The sequence below is a fragment of the Cebidichthys violaceus genome, unplaced genomic scaffold (genome assembly GCF_023349555.1).
Source record: "Cebidichthys violaceus isolate CVI_PGR_0920_01 unplaced genomic scaffold, fCebVio1.0.p SCAF_27, whole genome shotgun sequence".
Taxonomy (NCBI): Eukaryota; Metazoa; Chordata; class Actinopteri; order Perciformes; family Stichaeidae; genus Cebidichthys; species Cebidichthys violaceus.
Window position 1 is genome coordinate 5,199,495 of NW_027176450.1, and position 20,854 is coordinate 5,220,348.

At 43.3% G+C, this 20,854-nt stretch overlaps 1 long non-coding RNA gene across 2 annotated transcripts in view; it reads left to right on the top strand.

Moving 5' to 3' along the window:
* The window catches only part of LOC137880181 (uncharacterized), a 44,129-nt gene that overhangs the window by 13,011 nt on the left and 10,264 nt on the right, over nucleotides 1-20,854 (top strand). For both annotated transcript variants that reach the window (XR_011103794.1, XR_011103795.1), the window contains exon 2: nucleotides 17,181-17,249. This is a non-coding gene — a long non-coding RNA (uncharacterized lncRNA). The remainder of the gene's footprint in view (nucleotides 1-17,180; nucleotides 17,250-20,854) is intronic.

Consider the following 20,854-nt stretch of genomic DNA (forward strand, 5'->3'; position numbering starts at 1 on the left):
TTATTCATTTTACTACAGTACTAAAATGTATTTAGTAGTACATTTTTTTTCCTCATTACATTTAACAATTAAATTGAACGATTATGTGTTTATGTTCATTTGGGATACAAAGAGAATGTCATGAAGGGATTTCTATATTTTATGAGAACAGCTGCAATCGATACAGATGTAAACTAAAAATGTTGAATGTTGTGTTTTTGTGGTTGGTGAATATAAAACTGTGCCACAGAGAAATTGCATGCAGGCCTCAGTTAGGTTGAGACGGTTAGTCTGTGACTCAGTGTTGTGTTTGAGGAGTCCCGTTGATAATGCAGTTTGAGTGCGTTTCCTTCTCGGGCGTCCCGACACAATGGGCCTCCCGGACCGGCAGTGGGGATCCATCAAACCACATTTGCCTCAGTGGATATGGTGCTTTTTTGTCCTTTCAGGATTAGAGCCCACCACCCGTATTCAGCCCCAGTCTGACTCTGTGTGTGTTTTATACATCTGGACCGTCACCAAAACGTCTGCCGGGAGAGATTTAATTAATTTATTTACAAATGAGCCTTTTTCTTTTTTCTTTTCCAACCTTTTTTCATTTTAATTTTTAATTTGGCTTATTTCAGTGATCCAAACATTTTATCAAATTCAAAATAGAAAATCTGATGAAATAAATATAAAGTGCAAACTAGCTTTTCTTATACAATTTAATTAAATACCAAACTGCTTTTTAAAAATTAGAAAGATTATTTACAGTAAGTGAATGCCTTGACATTATTACACGTTCCTATTTCTTTCTGCATTTTAGCAGTGTTTCATTTTTGTATTTAGGATTGAATGAATTAAATAATATTTCATATATAATGTCTGAATTATGAATTTAACAGCAACCTCATTAGAATGTCTTTATTATTTATTTTGAAAGGTAATACTTGCTCTTTTTGGTTGTCGGTCGTTATGTTCAGTCGCTGCATAAAATGTGTCGAGCTGAAGCGTGACATGTTGTCCCTCAACTCACGAGCACAAGTGTCCTCAGTCTATAAAAAGAGCAACGCGCTGCAGGAGGGCCTCACACTGTGTGTGTGTGTGCGCGCGTGTGTGTGTGTGTGTGTGTGTGTGTGTGTGTGTGTGTGTGTGTGTGTGTGTGTGTGTGTGTGTGTGTGCTGTTTTGTCTCTCCATTAGCACCCATTCAGGAGACAATGAGTCAGAGAAGCAGCCGATGGGCTTGTTAACACACACGCATTAGTGAGCAGTGTGTGTATTTGTGAGGGAGGGGACGCTCCTCTAGTGTTATGACGGGAGGCTGCTCCCCGACGACGCACTCCACTCCAACGACCACAAGTGTGTGGCCTCTGAATAGGGAGGATTTGTTGCCCTGCACCTAATTAAACAGCGCTTTGAGGAGCGGTTACGGCGAGGGGCCCCTTTGTTCCAGCTCACCTTGGAAGGCTTAATGTTTGACTCCGGGGACAGGGGAGCCGCGTTGCTGCGACACATACAGGAGCTGAATGATGGGATGCTCTTCACGCTTTTTAGTCCAATGCTGTGCGTTATCTCGTTAGTTGGTGCACGTTTTCATAAAGAGAGGAGTTCCATTTCCTCGCGGGGTGGCACTAAAGCCAAAAACACTGGTCCACTAACAGATTTGATCTCTTTTGCTTCCATAACACGTCTTCTTTTAGACTCGTGGACAGAAAACACCCAGAATACACATTCAGGTGTTTATTTCACTACTTTGTCTCTTTGTGTCTGTAGATTACCGCTAGATAATCCCTCATTTGCATATTTAGACATATTTGAGAAAAGTTGTACAACAAAAAGTACTTGTCTTAATGTAATAACTGGGGAAGTTACATGTGATGTTTATTATTTGTTGTTATTTTCATGTTCAGTGTGATACTGAGTCTTCTCATCCAGAGGTTCCTCCTTCAACCAACAGCAGCAATCTGTCCGGATCTGGTTTTCCGCGCTTATTTTTTCATCATTCATTTTGTAAATTCATCCTTCATTTGAAGTCTCCCAAGGAGTCGGTGTAGTCCGTCACCCTGACAACTCCGAAATAATGAAATCAGTTTCAAGTCTAAATGTGTGAGAGGCCTTTAACATTTTTAACATCCTGACACTAATAGAATCTGCAAGGTGAAGAGGACTGCATGGCCTTCATTTCTTTTAGTCATGAGGGGATTCAGCAGAAATCCACGTTGTGTCTTCTCCTCATGCACAGATAATAAAAAGAATGATCGCTGTGCAGATGTTAGCCGCAGTCACACGGTTTGCTCTCTGGCCAATCTGCATTCAGGAAGCTCGGACAGGACCGGTTCAGGGACGGGGGGAGGTGGGGGAGGGTGCTGTAACTTGTCGTGGTTTCTGGTCGGCCTTGATGCCTCGTAATGACGTTTGTGTGTGTGTGTGTGTGTGTGTGTGTGTGTGTGTGTGTCGGTCTTCAGCGGCAGCAGACGTGGTGAGCTGCACTCCGGCATCGGGCCGCCTCTGTTCCCAGGCAGCATGATGAGGACGGGACGCTGGTCAGCTTGTGTGTCCCAGGGAACATCTGCCAAAGCTTTGTGTGTGCATGTGTGTGTGTGTGTGTGTGTGTGTGTGTGCGTGTCTGTTTGGGACCCCCCCCCCCTCCCCCCACCCTGGATAATTTGAGAAAGAAAATGATAACAATTGTGGATTAATTCAGCCATGGTGAAGAAATAACTAGTTTGGGATTGGTTTCAAACAGCAGTGAAACATGAAATGCTTAAGGTAGTATTTGATCCTGTTATACACAAAGCGCTACATTATATCATTGTATTTAGTATTTGGTGTCTGTGAGTAAACATGACACTAGTGTAATATGAGACGTGTCGCTTCAGTCGAGATACCCCCCCCACCATCTCCCCCATTGTTCCTGCTCACACCAGCCAGCTCTCTTTTTTGCACCAAAGGTTGATGATTAATATTCAGCATTTTTTGGGGATTTTATTTTATACTTGTTTGTGCTCTACCTTCCTTTTTAAATATTCCTTTTTAAGTGGAAGAGATTTCAATAATATAAACATTTATAATTACATAATATAACATTTATAATTACAGGACATTAATGTAAAAATTCTTCACGTTGTACTCTTTAAAATAAACTGTATTAATATTATTAACATTTCTGTTCAAAATAGGAATGTCAAATTGCAAGAATTGTAATTTCGTTAATTACATTAGTTTTATTACACTGTTTATATATATATTACATCTATGTACATATAATACTCCATATGTTTGTATTAGAACCATTATGTAATATATTTATTTGTATATATAAATATATATATATATATTTGATATATATTTATATATAAATATATATATATATGTAATATATATATATATATATATATATAAATATATATGTAGTATATATATAAATATATATGTAATATATATATTTATATATTACATAATGCTTCTAATACAAACATATAGAATAGCGATTTTACTAAATATTATTTTCATTTGTCAGAATTGTTTGTGAAGAATTTTTTCTCAGATTATAATCTTAGTAAATGTGTATCATGTAAATCTCAAAGTAATCCTGGTGGACACATTGCTCTTTAATAACGCGGTTAGTTATTTTCTCATGAAGCCACATAGTCTGAACCAGCAGCAGACCTCCTGCTGCAGCCCCTTTGGCTTTGAGCTGTGTGGATGGCTCGCGGTGGCAGCGGTACTTTTGGGGGGGCCGGCCCGGTGCTGAGTGTGGGAGCAGCCTGGATTGTTGTGTGGACACAATGGCTTCTTACTTCACTGGTTCCTTTGCTCTCCTTCCTCTGCCTTTGAATTTGCTCATTTTCTGCCCAGTTTGTCCCCCCTTTGTCCCCCCTTCGGCCCCCTTCGGCCCCCTTGGATCGGCCCCTGCATAGCAACGCGTCAGATGGTGCATGGAAGCTACGACTGCTCCTCTTTCTAATTCAGTAGTGTGTTTTCAATATTTACAATTTCTTAATGTGCTGTATATAAACAGTATATATTTATTTTTAACCCTCATCATGCAACAAATACATTCGTTAGAATGCATTCGATCTCTTTTCAAATTAAATTAAATTGTTCTCATGATGACATATGATGACTGGCGTTCTAAGCATTTGTAAATGAGATTCTGCACATTTCTTTAACCGAATGATTAAATGTAGTCCTGAACCAGTGGAACCAGTGGAATCAGTGGAACCAGTGGAACCAGTGGAACCAGTGGATGACTTCTGCTGTTTTAAAGTTAAAGATAAATTGCAGGATGCCGAGTCCTAAAAGCACATGTCCGTGAAACAGTCGCTTCTCCGCGGCCTCGTCCTCCATTGAACAACATTGATATGTTGACATTGATCGTCTCACCTTTTTGCTGAAGCTGTCACGGATGCTCTCGCCCCATCGCCTCGTCCAACATGTGAACACACACACACATACACGCACACACATAAGGGTTGTGTTCAAAGACAACTTAAGAGTATTCTGACTTTCCTTATATGGGTCAGATGCATTCATTTATTATTAATGTATTATTCCCTCTCTATAAAAAATGATGAAATAATTTACCACAAGCAGCTTAGAGAAGTCAAGTATTTTTTCCTTTTTCTTTTCTTAAGATTTAATACAAATAGTTCACATTTAATTTAACAAATTACACATCAGTGTAACAAATGCATTGCAAATTAAATAAAGTTTTTTTTTACTTTCTCATCTGATCCATTACTAATGGAAAATTATTATTGTTTCTCTTTTTTACATTATTACAACATTTTAGTTGGCTTTTTTCCATACGTGTATAAATTAAATAAATATGAAATAAAAAGTCTAAAATGAAATCAAACAAAGAATGAAACAAATCCAACACACTTTCTGCATCATTCAAAATATCAGGCCACATCACAATTACACAGCAGGAATTATGAAAGAGTTTAAATATAAATGACATTCTCACAATTAGTGCGTAAAGAAGGGTTGCTGGGCCCTCGACGTGGCCTGAGAGGAGGGAGGGTAAAATGCTTGCTAAGCTATCCGTTTCACACACGCGGGACAGAAGGTTCGATATTCATTCGATCGATGAATGAAAAGGCACAATGGCAAAATCGGGACGGGCTCCTTTTTAAATCCACGTCTTCAATGCCCCCCCACCCCCACCCCACCCGCAAGCCACCCCGCCCGCCCCTCCTCGCCACCCCTCCACATTCTGCAGTCGCTGGGCGGCTGGTGTGGCAGGCAGAGAGAGAGAGAGAGAGAGAGAGAGAGAGAGAGAGAGAGAGAGAGAGAGAGGGAGAGAGGAGAGCAAGGGTTACATCAAGGCTGCTCCCTGGACCGTGCAAACAAGTCTAGACCGGTGACCTGTTCAATGGCTCCTTTTGAGGAGCGGGGCAAGTTCGGTCAGAGCGAGGAGAAAGGAGGCACAGCCTCTTTTCAGCGGCGAAGCCGCTCACAGCCTGCGATCGACAGGAGGTAAGGAGGGCCGGGAGGGCAGGCATCTGCTTCCATGGTTACGGGCCGGGTATGGGACCCTGCCATTGAGGAAGCTCCGTTCTCATGCTCCCACAGAGGCAATGTCACGCATTTAGAACAAAATTAAATACCAAAAATGCGTCAGGCCGGGTGCGAGGAGGACCACATCCACCGGCGGCTGAGGCGCTCTTTGAGATGGGGAATAAAATGATGGCACGTCAGTTTAAGGAGGAGGGGGAGAAGAGAAAAAACCAAAAGAGCAGGGGGAGCGTTTTGAGATGGGGGGGCGGCAGCACGGGCTCGGGGAGACAACGAAATGCATCACATGATCGCAGCAAATCCTAATTCAAAGTAAGATGTTTGTTTGTTTGTTTTTGTCCAGCGAGCAGCGTTGATGCTCTCCGATCCGTGTTCATTTTGAGCCGCTTTGAAGTTGTGTCGCCGCGCTGAAGTCAGCGGCACGGATGATTTACCGTGTGAGGGAGCAAAGGTCAAGGTTTATGTGGTGGACTCCTTTGTTGAGAGGCAGACCTTCATGAGGATTCTCTCCAAACAGCAGGAAGCTGGGGAAGGATGGGATCCTTTTCACTGGGATCTATTCTTTAACATTTATTCTCCTTTAACAAGTATTTAAAGGCCTTCTGAACAGATAGCTGCAGCAAACTGTTAACTGCTATAGAGTGTGTGAGCGCTTTGGATTGCAAATCTGTCGAATATGAGGAGTCACATCTGTCTGTTTGTTTGTTTGTGTTTAGGCACAACCTGTGTGTGTGTGTGTGTGTGTGTGTGTGTGTGTGTGTGTGTGTGAGAGAGTTGAATGGATGCTTTTTTCTCCGTGAAGGAGGGGTGTGTTGGAACGTTGAATTTGGTCATGCAGCTGACGCTTCACCCCCAACACACTCCCTAACAGAGCGGACAGATGGCCGGCCCTCAGGACGGGCTCGGGGCGTCGGGTGTGCTCTCGGAGCGTGGGAACGTCTCTGGCTGACTTCACCTGCTCGGGGATGTGACTGGATTAAAATGGCAATAGAAAGAAGGAGAAAAGGGAAAGCTACGAGGACAACGACGCACACATGGCTTTGTGCGGGCGCAAGCCTTTTTCATATATCTCGTTTTAGAGAAAGAATGGAGAGGAACGTTTGAATTTGACAGTAAACATAAAATACTTCTTTCTTAGCGGGAGCAAAGGGAGAAGGGGTGGATGGGTTCACTCTATTTTTTGCATGTGTCTTTGTAATCCTAATTGGAACCAGTTGATCCTCAGCTTGTTGGGACATTAGACATGATGCTCGGCCATCTCTCTCTCTCTGCTTTTGATTATCTCCGTCACAGAGAGTCGGCCATGTGAGCGCTTTGATTTATTGTTATTAAAAAAGAATGGGGCCGTTTGTCAGGCTTTCATCCGACTGATGCCGAGACGCACGCACACTTCAGATTCATACTCAATAGAAACCACGGGCCTCTCATTTACGGTAATGCTTCGTTAATTATCAGAGTGCAGCGGCATTAGGTGGATTACTTATTGTGCGTTCGCTCGTTTCATCAAGTGTCTGGATGTTTCAATTCATGAAGGCGCACACTCAAAGGCGCGCTGACAACCATACAAATGAACAGTCAAAAAACAAACCACTCATCACTGGATGAGGATCAGTGACCTGTGCTGCAGCTCTTTATGTGATCTGAAGCGTCACCACCTGCACTGATGACACACCAGTTCATATTCTGCCTGAGTTACATATTATTATTGCTGTTGCCATGCCAGTGAACTCATCTTTAGTATTTTGAGGATGGCACGTGTCAGATTATTATCCAGTTCATCTTTTGGATATTTCTTTCTGATTTAACTTGGTGGGAAACACAAAAAATAAATTTGACGAGCGTCTTCTGTGCAGTGGTAAATGATTACATAGCTGTCATGTTCACGACACCGGCCATGGCGTCTGTAAATGTCGACTCCGTCCACAAAGAATCCCCGATAGCTGAGCGCCATGCTCTCAATGAAATACTCCATTGCAGTTGGGCTACAAAAAGGCATTATCTTTAATACAAGTAGAGAATTCAGCTTGGGTACGAGTCAAGTGCTCTCCATCCGAGCAGGACGGGCGTTGTGGTGGAGGACTAATGGAATGTGGTTCACAGTCGCTGTTTGACAAGAAATGTGAACTTGACTCTGCAGTGCTCAAGAGGACCCTTCAGGACTTCTATGTTGCAGGTTTATATGCTCTTCAGATTCCCAACCAAGCTGCCTGCTTTTCTGGGAATGATTTGCGCCGCAGGGATTACATCATACGGTTGTACGTTTGATATTCACTTGCACCACGTTCCTCACCAGAGCGGTGACGACAGCGCCGTGTCAACACGAATTTAGATGACATCGTTGTTTCCTTCTCCTTTTCTTCCTCAGCTCTGTCTCTGTGTCACTAGCTTACAGTTAGTATTGTTAGTGAACAGATACGATGCTCCGACTCATGAGCTCATCTTAAAAATACAAAACTAAATGATTCTGTTTTGTGAGACTGTAGAGCTGCAGACTCTGTCAGTGGACAGACTCTAATTGGGTCAGTGGAGCTGGTTCCCCCGCTCGCTCACACACACCGTATATAAATACACACTCGGAGACATTTTGTGCTCCGGCCTCGCTGACCCGCTCACATTGTGGTTTATTTTTACAGCGGTAATTTGCCATCGGCGCGATGGTTTGGTTTCAGAGGCCCACGTCATTAATCACGGAGAGCATTACTGCGGTGTAATTACACTTTCTCTGAGTGTACCCGCAGCGCTTCCCTGCTCTGTCTCTGTCCATACCACAAACACACACACATGGTCGGGATGTAGAAGTGCCTGCTCTATATCACTGAAATACTGCACACCAGTGAGCATCCAGGGAGACATAAGAGGCATAACATCCAAATGTAAAATGCAAACGTTGATATCTTTATTAGGTGTTAACAACAGCACACCGGGACGTCACTTCAAGGTGCTGAACGAGAAATTAAGACGAGAGTTGGCGATAGTTGAAACCGCAAACACCCCAGGAAACTAATGAATGTGTGTGTGTGTGTGTGTGTGTGTGTGGGGGGGGGGGGGGGTGTTGGAGTCAGTGGCAGTGCTGTGTAACCCCTTTAAGATCATTACTCCACACAAAATGCACCCCCGGGGTGTGTGACACATTTGTGAATGGCTCCTTCCACGGGATTTAACGGGTTAACGGCAGACAAAGGGAGCTGGGATCATGTAGCCCAGCAGGGGGGACCCCAGTGGAAACACCAGGCTGCCTCCTAATCCCCCCGCTCCGTCCCCATCACCGCTGACTGACTGACGCGGGCTTCGGGGGGCCGAGAGCAGCCACATGTTTTCAGCTGGAGCGCATCTCTGCAGAATCTCTCTCACACACACACACACACACACCTCAAGGCCATGTGAGGATTGGTCACGCTGTTATAAGACAAATGCTTTGATTCAAATGGATGGACGTGAACTTTGGATGGATGTTTTATTGTGGTTTCATGCTGTATCCCACAGTGTGTGCTACGGGTCATAGAGGCCCAGCAGGATAAGTCCAGTACATAACGCAGTGTTTCACTGTGTTTATGTTTAAAATGTACTGTCTGAAGCACTTTAGTGCCCACTATAAATTCCTCTTTTCTGTATTGAGTAAAATAACAATAGTGAGTTATTTATGTTACAAATGGGCTTTTGCTTATTTCACAATATTTCCTTTAATTCAAGCAGATTCTTATGAACACCATTTGCATTCCATCCAATTCAAAGCCACGGCATCAACATTCAACTTCGCCTTATATTTGGACAATGCACAATAAACAGAAAAAGCTGATATGTGTAAGACGACTGTTTGAAGGCTCAGCAACAAATCTTCCTTTCCTTTCCTTTGTACATAGAAATAATACGCTTCTTCGTACAAATCAAACTTTAACCAGAATGAATGTGGCTTGTACCTAAACATGATCATTCTCAATAACCAGATGAAACAACATCATAACTACGGTTCCAAGCTCCTCGTCTTGTACATTACATAGTGTAGATATTGATAAATTATAGATTTATACTGCCAGGTATATCCATTACGTTCTGAGGGTAACGGTTGTTCTAGTCATAGTCGGTGAACGTCTGCTCGTGGTTGATAAGTGGGTCAAACAAACACAGGAGACCAAAAGTTAACCTTAACTTAAATAACAGAACAAACATACTTATTTTAAGCCAAACCGTGAACTTTTACTCAACCTAACCAAGTAGTTTTTTTTCATTTACAACATTAATGGCATGTTTAGTGGGAGGTCACACCTTAACTGATCACGCCTGTGCTGGCAGGTCTCAGAGAGTATCATGTTTACTGGATGTAAAGTAATCGCATATGTGTAGTTGAAAGAAAAGCCTAAATAATTATAGCGATTTTAGCTCATTGTAGAATTATTCGGGCCTGTCAAAGGATGGATGTTCATGTTGCTTATAGGATTATTAACACATGATTTTAGTTTGAGCTCTGTGAAGTCTGCGGCGCGGCCCTGTGGGCGTCCTCAGGATCCAGACCTGCTCAGACGCTGCTCAGGAAGTCAATTACAAGCTAAGCATTCATCGGAATGCAGCGCTGACCAATAAGACCCGGACCCTCTGCTCATTCTGGTCCCCAACTATGAGCAAAAAGGCTTCCGAGGTCCAAAAGATCATCAGATATGAATTCATTTTATGAGTTTCAGCTTATTGACTGTCCCTCCTAATTGTGTCTGATTGTTTTGCAAGAGCCCAATTAAGGTCTGGAATCAGCAATCATTGTCCCCATAGTCCTACGCTAATCAAGTCATTTGCAGTGTTCTTCTTCCCACTGTCAGCGGATTGCTTTGATAATGGCAGGTTGCGCACAGAGATGATCTTTTTGGGAAAGCATTTGGAGAGGACGTGCAAAGAAAAGGTGTCATTATGATAACTAGCTGCCTCCTCAATGAGAAGCCGTCCTTAATGTAGTCGATTACGGCGCGCTGCTCCCGGAGACCCGTTCTCTGAGATGTGCCTACCCGTCACTACCGTCTCATGGCCACGTTACAGATGTGTGGAATCACTGGAGCACCGCGGTGAACGTGAGCTGATTCCTTAAGGCCACTCTATTCTTCATCTGCTGGCCTATTGACAGATTTTGGGCTATTTTGCCTCCAGAATGTGTCTTCTTTCAGACTAGTGGAAAATAGATTTCTCCTAAATTCACCAACACTTTACCATTAGATAAAGCCTCATTTGCATATTTAATCATATTTCAAACTTGTAATACAGAAAATAATTGTCTTAACATAAGAACTGGTGAAGTTCCATGGTGATATCTATTAGTTCATTGTTTACCTATCCTCCTGTAGAGTCTTCATAATGTCTGTAATTTAACTAAACGTCTCTTCAAAGGACGTTTTCTCTAAATGACTTTGTTCTCAGTAGCTCTTACATTCTCCAAATATTACTCTTTCATTCTTCTCTGTACTCTGTACTGTTTCCACAGTGTTACAGGGTTTGTTCATATCTCATTCAAAGCCTGATTTATATCATATTTTATTACTAAAAACATGATGGCAAAGATAGTAATTTCTGATTTATAGAGTGATACAAAGAAATCTGTAAAAACATTTCACTCTAATATTCTACAAAATGAAACAAAACATGTTGACCGGTCTTTATCCAATGTTCACATTTGTGTTCTGGAAATGTATGAAAATTAGCACATATTCGATAAGATAATACCTCATTTGCATATTTAAACATTGTCTTGATATAAGTAGTGAACAGGGGAAGTATCATGGTGAGATATATTAGTTAACATGTTGAACCCTTTTCACCAGGGGTTCTTCAAAATGTCTTAAAGGCCTCATACTCCACATATGAAACTACACTGGACCACACCAAACATTAGATATGTTGCCTGAGGTTCATCACTGGTCTCTGTAGCGTCTTTGGTTCTTAACAGCGGCTGTGTAATGCATTTGTTTTGAGCACAAACCTTATCTCTGTAAAGTGCTAATTCCATCTCTATGTAAATGCCAAACGGAGCTTTTCATTTCTCCATTGTCTTCGTGGTGTTGCCCGAGCTGCCTGATGGGAGACGGCAGTAATTAAAATGAAAGGCCATGGGTCACCAGGCGAGTCCAGCGCACAAAGAAGAAGCTGGCTGGGGGCGAAGGTGGTGCGCCGTCCGAATCCTTTTTAGCTGTCGTTTGAATTAATTTGCAGATAATCGGGTCAATTAAGAAGATGCATTCCTCCGGCTGCGTGTAATGTCATATTCATCGATCCATAGGAGTTCTTTATGCGCTCATGTGTAGGATACATTTATGTTTCTGAAACACGCCGTTTGGAATTCATTAGGTATTGATCCCCTCTTAGCGACCCACGGTCTGATAGCTGCCTCAGTCTGGAGCCGGCTTATCAATCCAGAAGCCCTTTAACTATGTTATTGTGGTGCATCAACATTGTCTACCCCAGCTAAAGCAGACACCTCTGAAGTGTCTGGATGCAGCGTCTCTATTGGTGCTCAGCGAGCTTCTCCTGCTGTGTTTTTTTGTCTGGCTGTGCGTCCCTTGTTGGGAGTTTGCGTGAGGTTCGGTTGTCTCTGCACACCCTCCTTCCTCTCCCTCACCACGCTCACTGTCTGACGCCTCAGCCGTCCCTCCCCACCCGCCGATTGGCTGCCGTTCAGACAGCTGCGGCCAATGAGCCTCGGCAAAAAATCTCAGTGTTTAGTCTGGTGCTAGGCAGCAGAATCAACAGACAGGTGGGCCGGGCAAAGTCATCGGTCCCGGCTGGCTGAACGGCAAAAGAAAGTCTGTTAGCTTTTTAAAGCAACACCGCAGCCTGGGAGCATCAACCACGAGCCAGAATGATTTAGTAAACTGCTCCACAGAAAGAACCAGTAGTTGCTCTCAGGTTTGAAGTTTTGTATTTTATTGTACTGTAACACATAGATGCTTCCTGTGAGATTTTAAGTACATTTACAAAATTAATGTTAATGGTACTAAACTTTTCTGAGTGTCCTGACTCTACCCTACCTGTTCATGGTGACAAATCCGGTTTGCTCCGGTACTGAAGAGGATTCTTTTTTCCTTCGTGGATCCTGTTTGCTAGTGGCTGAACACTGAGAGGGAGGGGCCAGACAAGGGCACATAACGATGGGCCTATCTCCCCCCGATGTGCAAAAAAAAACAGGAAACAGGGTTATCCAAAACAATATGCTTGCAGAATGTACATGTTTTATTATGTCATTCTATCCACATACTCAAACACTGTGAAATGGTCTCTCATCAGACCGACCGCATACACTTCTGCCTGCGCTAACTTGTTGACTGTTTTTCCGTTGTGGCTCGAGGTGACATTAAATTAATGGACATACGAGCTTTGAGACAAAAATAGCGGCGTGTCTGTGGAGAGTGAAATAGCACAAATGATCTTCCTTTGACTTTTGGCTGCCGGCGTATAGGGCTTTGGTAAAGATAACAAAATGTGTTAGACTCTTAAAAATCACTGTTGTCGAGTGAACAACTCCTGATTAATGCGTCTATATACAGTACATGTCTGTTTTCTTTTACAACGGGCGCCTACCAAGGATTGGGTTTTCTGTCACATATACCTCAGCTTTGGTGTTTCACCGTGACGACATGTTAACTTCTGTTGCAACACAGATGTATCTTGTTGTCAGCCTATATTAAAGCTCTATATTAAAGCTCTATAGTAAAGCTCTATATTAAAGCTCTATTGTAAAGCTCTATATTAAAGCGCTATGTTAAAGCTCTATATAAAAGCTCTATATTAAAGCTCTATTGTAAAGCTCTATATTTAAGCTCTACATTAAAGCTCTATATTTAAGCTCTACATTAAAGCTCTATATTTAAGCTCTACATTAAAGCTCTATATTTAAGCTCTACATTAAAGCTCTATATTTAAGCTCTACATTAAAGCTCTATATTAAAGCTCTATATTAAAGCTCTATGTTAAAGCTCTATATTAAAGCTGACAGTTTGAGTGTAGCGTTAACAGCGAGTTAAAAGCCACCGCGGCAGTTTTTTCATATCTGTGCACATATGATGTGTTTTGGTGTCCCGCTCCCCCACCAACTATAGATTTTTCACATCTACCAGCTTGAGAAGTCCGTCTGATTTTTCCGCCCCTGTCTGGTGTGCAATGGTACATCCCGTCCTCAGGGGAGGGGCTTCACCCACCCCCATTCTCATTTGAACTTTGACCCTGGCCTCCTGCCTCTCAGGATATGAAATGACCCCCTCAGTGGGACAATGTTTTGGAACTGTTTTAGATGAGTCTGTTTTTTTTGTTGTAGGCCGGAGCAGATGAGCTCAGAGGGCTGCATGGCCATTTTGTTTATTATTGTATTGTCTATTTTAACTTTGCAATCGTAATGACTAGTTGAGTCTTTAGACAATGAGGACGTCTCTCAAGTGGACTCTTTATATAATGTGCTAGGGTGTTACATGAAATATAGATAGGCCAGCCAGTCATAGCACCGATCTCATGTATTCACTAAACCGATGTGCCAACAGTGGATTGTACCAAAAATGGCTCATCAACGACGATTGAGCGCTTCCTCCTTGTCAATCACATTGGAGAGGTGAGCAGCAGAGATGTGTCGACTGCACGTGATGATAATCAACGTAACGTGCACGCAGCTCTACGCTTTTTGTGCCTCTTCTGCATGAAAACAAAAAACAATTCAACTACCAGTAATGATGTTTGCAGCAGTTGTTCTTGCACCACAGTGATTGCTTACAATTGTCTATTGTCTTCTCTAACCTTTACTTCTCTAAATTGGCAGTAAAGTCTCACTTCACTGAGGTATTCTATTTGTTGCGAAAAGTTGGCAATAGCAGACAACACTGAATTAATACGCTGGGTGCTCCCAAACGTGGCCAATGAATGAAGGACATTATCAAAAAGCTGTCGTTTAGCAACCTAGAGCTCAGCCACTCCTGTCAAATCTTTCCTGCATTTTTAGTTTTTCGACCATCCTCAATTTCAAGCTGATTTGCAGTCAGCTGCCACAATATATCTTTAAGTTACACATCTCTGTGTCAAAGTGCTTTGTGCTGGGAGAAGAAGTGAATTTGCTTCAAAGAGTCCATTCTGGATGATGACCTTTGCTTTTACGATGGTCAAACAATTCTGATTCTGTTCCGAAAACGGTGACTACGTGTACTTCTTATATACAGTCTGTGGTTTACACACAAAACAATGTACAATTAACTTTCGTGAAGTGAAAACACTGAAAGGGTTAAAGTTGTCAGACAAAAACAGACAACACCGTAGCCCCGCCCCTAAAGCATCCCCTGCTTTATGGTCTGTTTGACTCTAAATGGACCATAATGTACTAAATGAACATCATGCTGTATTGAAGAAGACTTGAAACTAGAGATTGAGACCATAAACTCATGTTTACAATGTTTACTGAGGTAATAAATCAAGAGAGAAGTAGAGTCATTTTCTCATAGACTTCTATACAACCAGAGGAGTCGCCCCCTGATGGACACTAGAGAGAATGCAGCTTTAACACATGAAGCATCGGCTTCACTTTTCAGAACTTGAGACTCTCTCCTGGTGTAAACCGGATTGACAGAACATGTCGTCTTTATTTTGAAATGTGTGACAATTGTGTGACAAAGAGTTTGTGGAATGTGAATGTTGGAATTCTGGTGTGGAAAGGTCCTAAAATCAGATAATAAACACCAAATAACAAATATAACTGCTCAGATATAAACAAGGTTTATCACCACATTTACTGGCCTGTAGTATATTCTTCCAAATGATCTATGTGTGATGTCACCAGTGCCTCAGCACCTGTGCAGTCTGCAGTTTGGTCTGGGATGGAAGTGCTCGATGTGTCTTCATACTATCGTTACACTGCTGTAGACTGTGGGGATACAATGATGACTTGTGTATGTGTGACCAAAGACATGTCTAGGTTTTTTTAGATGCATGGCTCCTAAAACATAGCAAGAAACACAAACATGATCACAAACATGTCCTAATTTATTCATGAACAGATTCGGCAGATGCACATCAGTTTTGGTGTCAAATACAGCGAGAGAGAACGAACGCGTGAGAGGCTCTCGAGGCAGAACATGAATGTGGTCTCTGGCGGGTTCCTGGCTCTTTAGTGAGTCCCAGGTCCGTGACATTATACCTGTGTCATTGTAAGAAAGCACCTTGTGTCGGTCGGTTACTGTTCTGGCTAAAGTGCAGAAGCACGGGGCATGAGGAAACACGTTCGTCTGCTGCCAACACGTGATTTTGATTCGTAAGTCACAGCTCGTCTACTTTGAAATGATCTACCGTATTGAGTAACTAAGGAAACGCAGTTAAATGTACAATCACTATGAATCTGATGTACTCCATCTAATCTGATCCACTCACATGGTTTTGGATGAATCCGGTCAACTTTATGTCAGTATTTGGACCAGGAGGAGCGGTTAGTCATTAGCTCACCCCGTGTCCGCTCAAACAATCTGAGCTGAAACCTCAAGCAACCGGAACGCCCACAGAGTTGACTTTGGAAGGCAGCGCGCATTCCTGACACCATATTAGCCCCGACGCCCCCCCACCACCACTTCGACGTGCCGGGCAGCCTGCCAGGTAGAGGTTGCCATGACTCCTAACAGAACCCTTTACAGACCCCCCCCCCCCCACACACACAACCCGACACAACCCCAGAAGGTGCCAGATTTTGGGAGGGGGCAGCCCGGGCTAACGTTTTGATTTGGACAAAAGATGTCTTCACAATGTCAGCAGAATACTTACTGGGAATGCTGTGGCTTTCTGGGAGGAAATCATGTGATCTTTCCAGCCAAGGTTTTGTGATGGTGCCAGGGCGAGAGAGAGAGAGAGAGAAAGAGAGAGGGAGGGAGGGAGAGGGAGAAAAAGGGGGAAACTTTGAATAATGATGCCAGCAAATCGTTTTCATCCAGTCTTTTTCTTCTCTTTCGTATTCTTGTTTGTTTTCGGAGGAAATGGCGGCCGGAGCGTCACCGAAACTGAACTGCGTATTGTCAGCGAGCTCAGTTTTTTAGAAGGTGCCCCCTTGGTGTCTTTTCATCGTTCCTCTCATTACCGAGAATAAAACAAAAACAAAGGGTTGCGGCGCTCGCTGCTCACTACCAGACATAGACACGATAAATCAGACAGGGTAGTAGAAATGTGGGTAAGTGGCGTTTTTTTCTCACTTCAGACTTTCCTTTGTCGCACTGCGGCCGTAGGAATATTCCGCTGTTTGCAGGCTCTCTGGCACTGGCACAGTTAATGGTAGCTGACCGTGGCATGCTTCATTACACTGGCATGCCTCTCTGCTCTCTGCGGTCTTGGCTGAGCGGAGGCAACCTCTCGCCACAGCTACATCGCTGCTGGTCAGGACCAGGACTACTCTGGTAATTCTGCGGGCCAGTTTGGGGAAAGTTCTGATTGTTATCATCACGGACTGTGAATTTCATTTCTGGGATCTGCCGAGGTGTGTGCCGCTCCCAAAACCCGGGGCACAGCGACCTACGAGCGTACAGTCATTTGTGTTTTCAGATTTTAGTGTGGATCTGGTGTTGTCACAACAGTTACTGGCATGTTATGTAACCTCCTACTATTTTTTTCTTCCTCACCATCACACAACTCAATGGTTCCTTTGCAGTTCACTGATAGTTGCTAGTGTTTTATGAAGCACTAAAACTTTCTTTTTCCTTTTTTTTTTTTAAAGGGAAGAACTCAAAATCAACCCCGGCAGCGAAACCCACCCCCCTCACTGAGCAAGACACTTCCATGAAGGGTGAGTTTGTCTGTTGGTGAACTTTCATTTTATGGGACTGAATCTCAACAAAGGCTCCTGCTGCAGTTCCTCTAAATGTCAGTGGAACGGAACTCTTCTGCTCCACACTGTCCCCTCACTGTCAGCTCGGTACAAGAGCATGATCTCTTTCTACCAACAGACACACGTCACACACGCTCACTCGTCACATTATCACAGAACATTTTCACTCCTTTATTGAATTACTTTGATACTTTGGCCATAACCATTTGGCACAAACCCGTAGATCCGATCTTGTGGCAAATCTGACAGCACAAGCTCGCCTCTGTGGGTCTTTGTCATTGTGGTGTAAACGTCGCCTTTCTGGTCTTTTTGCTTTAGTAGGTCACAAGAGTACACTAGATTAAAAAAGGGATCCAACCTCAAAACCCAGCCCGGTGTTGCCAATTCTCTTCCAATGATAGTAGCTAACAGCACTGACAGCCCACCTCCCTCCAAAGCCACTCCCCCAAAATGATCATCAGGAACGTAAACAACCAACACGGCTGCTGCTAGTACTCACAGCTGTCAAGCTAGCAGCTTGTGGAAGATTGTGGTGACGCGCAATGAGTGTATGGGCAGAGTGCGATCAGGTAGACGGGTAGGTAGGTAGACAGGCAGTTTTGGAAGCAGCTTACTTTAAACTTAAACCTTTGTGTTACATAAGGAGGAGCAAAGAGTAATTTAGGCTAATGGTGTGTGATATGCTTCATTTAATGAATAGAGAAGCAGAACCAAAGTTGAAAATGTGTGCATCCGGGTTGAGGTAGTAGGTTGTATGGTTTAGAATTACACCCTGGGAGTTAACTGTACAACCTTCTAGCTTTCCTTGGAGTACACGTATGACATCAGTCTGTACAGAAAGTACTTCTAGCGCAGCATGGACCTCTTCATGCATTTAGTAGCGCCTCGTCATGTAACCTTTGCCCACCTGAGGATCTCATTTCATAGCTGACCTTTAGCCGTGGTCGGCCTGTCTGCTGCGGCTCAAAACCTTCAATTAGCGTTAGCTTGACGTATGTTGTATTTTTAGACATAATGCATTGTGGTCAGCCGGAGTAACCGCACTGCATTGATTGCATTATGGTGTCCCTTTAACTGCAAAACACACAGAGCAAACACACGAGCAGTCTTCCCTCCATCAAACATCTAAAATTCTTGCAAAAGACAAGCGTTAAAATGGACTAACTACTTTATTTATCGTCTGATTTGGAAATTGCCATTTCCCTCACTGAGGTGTAATTGCGTGGCGGAACCTATTTCACACAGCGATGGCTTCGCTCTTCAAACTGTTGCTCCGTCTTCCGGGCCTCGGCCCATTTAGTCGGTGCGGGGGCCGCGTGGTGTCGGTCCCGTGGGAGCTGCGCGCCAGACATGATGATGCACAGATGGTTCGATTACAAACACAAAGTATGAAATATAATAATCACAATAAATCTGACTTGCCGTGTTTAACAGATTCTTTCCCGGTGACTGCCGTGCCCCGTGGTTTTACAGCACTGCTGTTCGCTCATTACCTTTGAATATTTTTACAGCAGCTGACTCAGGTTAGATACATTTCTCGGGGATTTGGAGCTTTGATTATCATACCTAACATATTTAAAGCTGTTTGCCTCAAGCTGCCTGGGCAGTCGTCAGTAATATTCCAGGTTTCCCAGCGTGGGAAAAGCTGAATGTTTCTGCGTGGACTCTGGGCCTTGTGATACATCGTTCGATGGGTTCCATACAATGAGCATTTGTGATATAAGGGTCTAGTTTCAGACTTGTCCACCGGGCTGAATGCGTCTGACTTCATTGCTGTCTGGTACTAAGCCACTGCTTGTAAAATGACTCTGAAGCACCAAGCAGGAGAAAAATGGCTCAAGACTTACCGCAGTTTGTTACTCTTCTGGACGGCTTGATTTGAAATGCAGCTTGTGCAGATCACTTTTTTTCAATTTCTGCTCCGGTTCTTTATCATTGTGACAGTGTTTTTTCGGTTTGATGGATGACGCTGCTTTTGCTGTGTTTATGACCAGGACGGCCTCTCTGCAACCTTTGTCATTTATCCAATTAGCTCTTTGCTTTGGAGTGGGTGAGATTGCATCGTTTTTTTTTCATGGTGTTTGATGCTCAGAGTTTCCACTGAACCGACCTCATACCGAGCCAGATGTGTTGTACTGTATTTTAAATCTAACGTGTAATCATTTACAATAATCTCTTCACAGTTTGTGGGTTGGTAGACACTCCAAATACCCACATAAGTATAAGCACTGAAGAAGTGACCTTTTCTTTCACGATATGTCCCTTTTAACACACAGTTCATTTTATTTACAAAGGTTCCTGAAACCATCTCGGGCACGTAGCCCTAATCTGCCAGTGCAGATATGGAATGGGATTAATTAGAAGCAGCTATTTTTCTGTCATGAGTAGTGAAATGTGGAGTGATACTAACGACTCCATTGAAGCTCGGGGATCCTGCTCAGCCTCGCATCGCCAACAGAGTCCATTGTCATCAAACATGTTCCTGTGAGGGAATAGGATCCCGGTAAATCCCCAGAAACCCAAGAACCCCTTTTATCTCCTGTTTTCAACCCCGGCATCAGGAAGCTCACGCCTCCTCATTCAACCCGACATCTCAGGCTCACGTCGCTGCAGCTCCGACCCGCTCGCATGAAAAATAATACGAATAACTGTTGACAAGTGGACAGCAACGCGGAAGGAATATCGTGTGCTTCAAATGATAAACTAACATTAACAAATGCTTTCTTTGTTCAGAAACAGATCATTTATTTTACAGTTTTGCTAAAACAAAGAGTCTGCTCTCAGCTCTCACACATTAAACAGAGCATGGAGAGTCAAGATGTGGCCTGCTCGGGTTTATTTTAAGAACTGTGATTTTCTTATCCATCCTCACCTCTGGACCCCAATCGCTCTTCCAGATGTGTAGGGGAAAGCGTCAAGCCACTGAGAATCATGCTGCCTCAGCGCTCCCCTGTCCAGCTGCCCACAGCACTGTGGCTAAAAGTCATTGGTTCCAGCTGGGCCTTCATTTATGGGATGGTTGAACAAATAAATTATGGGATTAGATAGGGGCGGTTTAGGTTTGGTCTCCGCTGCTGTAACAGCCCCTTTGAGCAGTCCCAGAAGTTTTGAGGTCCTTCAGCTGACTTTAGGAATTAATAAAATAAAGATTGTCATTATTGAATTTGGTGGAGTCCAAATTACGTGTGGCAGACAGCGCTGGCAATGTCACGAAGCACGACGACGACGACGACGATTGAACGAGAAACAACAAGAGCAGTCCACCACCATGCAGTAAAGATAGTATCTATTGCACACATCACAACTACCTCATTAGGGTCTTGTTATAAAAACTATGCTTAAAAACATAAAGCTGTTAATTCATTCTTTCAAATATCTCTGCTTCATCCTTGACATGGGAAAGATTCAGATCTCCGGCTGACAATAAATCTCCTCGAGATAGAAAAGCACAAACACACAGTGCCCAAAGTCAGGTTATATACATTGTGTACGCATTGCAGATTACACAGACACACACACAGGGATTATACGATATACTTTCTGATACTTTCTCTCCCTCAAGT